Source organism: Amphiprion ocellaris, chromosome 1, assembly GCF_022539595.1.
Source record: "Amphiprion ocellaris isolate individual 3 ecotype Okinawa chromosome 1, ASM2253959v1, whole genome shotgun sequence".
Classification (NCBI taxonomy): Eukaryota; Metazoa; Chordata; class Actinopteri; family Pomacentridae; genus Amphiprion; species Amphiprion ocellaris.
In genome coordinates, this window is record NC_072766.1 from 29,294,760 (window position 1) to 29,300,520 (window position 5,761).

The 5,761-nt window shown below is 43.3% G+C and overlaps 1 long non-coding RNA gene across 1 annotated transcript; it reads right to left on the reverse strand.

The window, feature by feature from the left end:
• Positions 1-867: 867 nt before the first annotated feature.
• LOC118471860 (uncharacterized) lies at positions 868-5,761 on the reverse strand. The gene is made up of 3 exons (XR_004849199.2): positions 5,305-5,761; positions 4,861-5,018; positions 868-3,196 (listed from the first exon to the last, which is right to left on the reverse strand). It is a non-coding gene; the product is annotated as an uncharacterized LOC118471860 (long non-coding RNA).

Consider the following 5,761-nt stretch of genomic DNA (forward strand, 5'->3'; position numbering starts at 1 on the left):
CCCGAAAGTCGCTTACCGTCATTTGTGTGCCACACAAACGCAACACAACAATGTACATGGAGGCGATAGTACACTTGCTGCTCGGTCTGTGGCTTTCTGTCAGATTCAAAGTAATAGAAGAGTCGGAGAAAGCTGAGAGCGGCGAGTCGAAACACTCAGGAGACACACAGGAGAGTTTGGGAGGCGATGCAGCAGTATCAAGCCGAAGACAAGAGGATATGAACTAGACGACATATGAGGGTAAGCTAATGCTAGTTCGCTATCGTGTATCAGTCCTGTGAACGACTCTGTAATGGCTGCAGTTTATCGCTGTTAGGTATTAAAATATGTATGCTGTGTATGTGTTTCAGATGACTCTCTTATGAGACTTCATGGGATTTACCTGAAGCAGCAGCACATGAGCCTGCAGTGGCACAAGGTGTAGAGGAGGAGGACAGAGATGTACAGGATGCACTGATGCAGTACGTGTCATGCAAAAGTTAAAAGTTGTTCTTCTTGTTATACTTCTGTTTTTCGGTCCCCGGACGCTATTGTTTTCTTGAATGCAATTCTGACAATAAACTTTTGTACCTTTTGCAGATGTGTCTATGCTATTGTTTGTGAAGGTTAGCAAGATTAAATGAGAAATTAAACGCCAAAACATTAAAACAGCTGTTTTAAGAAAATTCCAGTTTGATAAATCAGTATTGCTTTGGTGTAATTCAGTCAACGGAATTATGAACCATAAAGTAGTTTTTGTTAAAACATGTTAAATCCCATTAAACACAAATACATTATTAGGGAATACAGAATTGTTTCGTTCAGACTGTTGACTCTTTTCCTACCAGTGTCTTAACAGACAAAATGAAAAGTTTTGATGCAATCATATAAGTCACAAAATAGTTTATTAGTCAGCAGCAAAATCAAAACTATTTACAATGTGCAAAGTACAAACTGTGGTGGGCCTGTCCTACAGTGGAGGGCTAAAAGTAAAACTACATACAATTACAGGTGCTTGTCATATAATTAGAATATCATGAAAAAGTTGATTTATTTCAGTAATTCCATTCAAAAAGTGAAACTTGTATATTATACTCATTCATTACACAGAGACTGATATATTTCAAATGTTTATTTCTCTTTGATGATTATACCTGAATACTAACAAAAATCCCAAATTTGGTATCTCAGAAAATTAGAATATTGTGGAAAGGTTCAATATTGAAGACACATCTAATCAGCTAATTAACTCAAAACTAGTGATGGCTGATCGAGGCTTTGTTGAAGCTTCGACACGTCATTCAAAACATGGTTCATTACTCGAGGCCTCAATGACACACAGTGCTCGAGTAGGACATCTAGTGGTCAATAAACTGAAGTGCAATCAAGACGTGGTCGTTGGTTCATGGATTGTTTTGTATTTGATTCGCCATGCACATATTCCTGTTTGACTACACTAGATGATTGTATGGGTTGTAGTGGACCCAAAAATAATATTACTAGTAATAATAATGACAAAAACTATTGAAGAGCACGTTTCTTATTTGCCATGTTTGTCTGTAACCCCTATATACTCTTCACTTATATTCTGTGTTATGAAACATTTAAACGGTGCTGCTACATTCATGAGATGCTCTACAAATGATGTCATTTTCACATGGGGCTGGTGCAAATAAAGATTTTATGGATTATTAGGCATTTTGGCAAAGTATGTCTGGGGGTTTATTGGTAAAGAGGTCAGTAAAGAGGGTGTGCTTACGTAACTGGTTATGAGTTTTTATTGAGAAATAATTTATCAACAGTTTTGGGACTCAAGCAGTTCCTTCTTTTACTCACTATCTCCCCAGCCTTAGAATTTTTTTTCTAACCTGTTCACACGGCACAGATGAGGCTGAGGTACACAGGAAATGTTTGGCTCCATTGTACAAGTTTGGGTAAACAGTTTTGTGGGTTGCCCAGTAAACCAGTGGGTCTGCCGTTCTTTCTACAATTGCATTCGCTGTGGCTTTTTGCATTTGCCAGGCTCTACTTGTGTCTTCGTCCAATAGGCTCCACGGTTGAACTGAAAAATATTGAAGATCATCATCACCAGAAATGTCAGTCATTCCCTATTCAGAAGAGAAAAAAAATATCTGTGGAAGGTGCTGCTGGTGGTGGAGGACGAGGCTGTGGTGGTGCTTGTGATGTAGATCACTGCTGCTTGGCATTCTTTATGTTAATTGTTGTGCATTCTGTTATTAAACGTTCTTTCACACTGGCTGCCACTCTGACTGGTGAATCCAAAAGTTTTGAACTGCAGAGCCACAAGTGTAGCAACAGCCAGTGAACTGTTCTTTTCTTTGGTTTGTAGTCTGTCAGCTAAGCACCTGACAAGGTTCTGTGCCAGGTGTTGTGTCATGGGGGTGGTGAGTTGGGAATATCTATCTATCTATCTATCTATCTATCTATCTATCTATTCTCTACGAAATACGAAATCCGACATACGACTAACTCTCAAAGCGAAAACAACAGCAAAAAACCAATCTATTCTGCAAAAAACAATTCAAATGAACACTAAATAGGGATCTCCTATCCCGGAACACTCAATCCCGCTGAGTGATTCACATAACAAACCGAACCAATCAGGTGATTCGAAGCAGCTGAGTGCTTCAAACGTCACTGAAGTGATTCAAACGTCACGAGTCACGTGACCAAACCACGCCTCGGCACAGTGGCTCAATACGTTTGCTTCATGAGCTACAGAGCATGTGTCGAAGCCTCGGGTATCAGAGGACCATCACTACTCAAAACACCTGCAAAGGCCTTTAAATGGTCTCTCAGTCTAGTTCTGTAGGCTACACAATCATGGGGAAGACTGCTGACCTGACAGTTGTCCAAAAGACAAGCTTTTTCATGACATTCTAATTATATGACCAGCACCTGTAAATCTCAAGTCTATGGGAGGTGGACTCGCTCACACTTGTCGGCTGCCCACTGCCTACCCAGCTACCCCAGTTCCCCCAGCACACCCAGGACTACCTGCACCAGCTGCCCCAGCACACCCAGGAATGACTGGTTGAAGGCAGCATTCTGGGCAAGGCCGCTTCATTCTCTCTTGCCTCGCTGAGGAGCAACTGGATGTTCTCGTCATGCTGGGCATGACTCCGCTCCTCCTCAGCCTGCATTTCCACAAGTACGCTAGGAAGGTCCAATTTTCTGTGGCCCCTTTTCATCTTGCCTAGACCAAAGACAGAAAAGTGATCAGAGTCAACTTTAATGGCCAAGTAAGTACACGATATACACGGAATTTTGTTTCGGCTGTTGGTGTCATCCTAGGAATATGGAAGAGAATAATAAAAAATAAACAATAGAAAGAGGAACAGGGAGGAAAAAGAAATAGTAAAATAGAACACAATATAAACAGAAATGTACAGCTAGACTGGAATATATGAACACATTAGCAAAATGGTAATTGCTATAAACACAGGCAGTGCAAAAAGCAGAGAATGCTGTTCATGGTGAAAAAAAATGCTGTCCACAGGAATACTGACTATTGTACAGGTGTGTAGGAATGGCTCAGCTGTTTATTACAGTGATGGCAGTGGGGAAGAAACTGTTTTTGTGTCTGGTGATTTTTGTGTACAGGGCTCTGTAGTGCCTGCCAGAGGGGAGGGGGGAAACAGTTTATGTCCAGGGTGAGTGGGGTCTCTGATGATGTTTTCTGCAGTCCGTACTATAGGCTGTAGTCTGTTTCTGTCCTGCTGTGTGGCTGATCCAGAGGTGCACAGGACAGATCGGATGACTGCAGTGTAGAACTGGATCAACAGCTCCTGTGGCAGGCCGTGTCTCCTCAGCTGTCATAGGAAATACATCCTCTGCTGAGCCTTTTTCAGGATGGAGTGGATGTTTTTCTCCCACTGCAGGTCCTGAGAGATTGTAGTCCCCAGGAGCTTGAATGACTCCACAGCTATGATGTGATGTGTTTAGCCACCCGTCCATTGATTTTCAATCATGATCGTCTTTGATACTTTAATAAACTTCTGGTACTCTTCGCTTTAACTAAAGCACAAGCATTACCTCCTCCACCACAAATAAAAACAACGTGGTGTGAACTTCATTTCATCCTGTGCACATTTTGGAGTTGCTAAGAACAGCTGTGTTTTCTTATTTCTATGTATATTTTCATCCAGTCATTCAGTTTCACAGCTACCTGGTGACTATAAGAAGAATGGTTGCAATACTACACTGCACCAGAAAGTAAATTGAGTGACTTACTTGTTAAGTCAATGGAAAAAAGATGCTGCTGCATGTATTCTGTTTATGTGTAACTGTAGCATGTAGCTTTCATCAGGCGTTCCTGAGCTGGCATGCTGCACTGTTTGCATTTACACCTGCCTGAATTCTTGGTCGGGGGCTGCACAGTGGCGTAGTGGTTAGCACTTTCGCCTTGCAGCCAGAAGATCCCTGGTTCACGTCCCGGCTTTCCCGGGATCTTTCTGCATGGAGTTTGCATGTTCTCCCTGTGCATGCGTGGGTTTTCTCCGGGTACTCCGGCTTCCTCCCACAGTCAAAAAATATGCTGAGGTTAATTGATTACTCTAAATTGCCTGTAGGTGTGAATGTGTGAGTGCTTGTTTGTCTATATATGTAGCCCTGCGACAGACTGGCGACCTGTCTAGGGTGTCCCCTGCCTTCGCCCGAGTCAGCTGGGATAGGCTCCAGCCCCCCCCCCGCGACCCTAGTGAGGATTAAGCGGTGTATAGATAATGGATGGATGGATGGATGGATGGATGAATTCTTGGTCGTTGGTCTCGTTGTTCTGATCATGCTTGCAGGCATTTACACCTGTAGCAATAATAATAATGCGAAAATCAACCATGCTCTCTGTTTACCGTGTCTTACCGGTGATAAGACATTGATGTTGACAGCGTCGGTGTCCGAGCTGGTACTGGTGTCGAAGCTGGTGCTGCAGAGGAGCCGCTGGTGCTGGTGGAGAGGAGGCAGGGGAGCTGGGGGCTCCGCGACGGAGGTGGAGTAGGCTTCGCATGTGGAAAGGGATTCTTAAACAGAAATAAACACTCACCGTAAGTACACGAAAAACACCACATGTTGACTGAAGTATTAGCTTCTGAGAGGTAAACGTTAGAAACAGCAGCACGAAATACAAGCAGAGGACGGAGTTAGCGCTGATGGCTAACTAGGTAGCGCCGATGGCTAACTAGGTAGCTTATTGTCTGCTACAGGAGACAACGACGTTGCTTTCTAAATATACTTGTTTGCTTAAAGGAAGTTTGCCACCAATGGGATAAATGATGTATAAGTTTCTTGAAGTCACAAAACACTCACCGTCTTCGAACGTCTCCAACATGCAGCGGCTGAGTCTCCCTCCTGTTGCTGGCGGTGCCGTGCCATTAAATAGCTTCCATTAAACACCATTAACACCTCCTGGTTGACCCACGCCGGCCGTTGTGGTCCTTGGTGGACCGATAGTCACTTTTGAGCTTTTTCAGCTTCTCCCTACACTGCTTCTAGCCTCTTTATATACAGTCTACTGTATATGTGAGCGGCCATCCGCTCAGAGACCTCCTGATAAACATTCTCCGTCCAGCTCCCTCTGTATTCTTTGGTCCGCCACCATAGACAGAAAAGTCTCGACCTCTTCATTCACCCACGGTACAGGTCTGGCTGTCATATTAAAATTATGAAGAACAGAGAGTTCCGTGAAGAGCAATGCACACCGTCGCTGTTTACAGTTGTTTTTTAATGCAGGGTTTTGTTTTCGTGCTGGAGTTGCTCTGTGTGT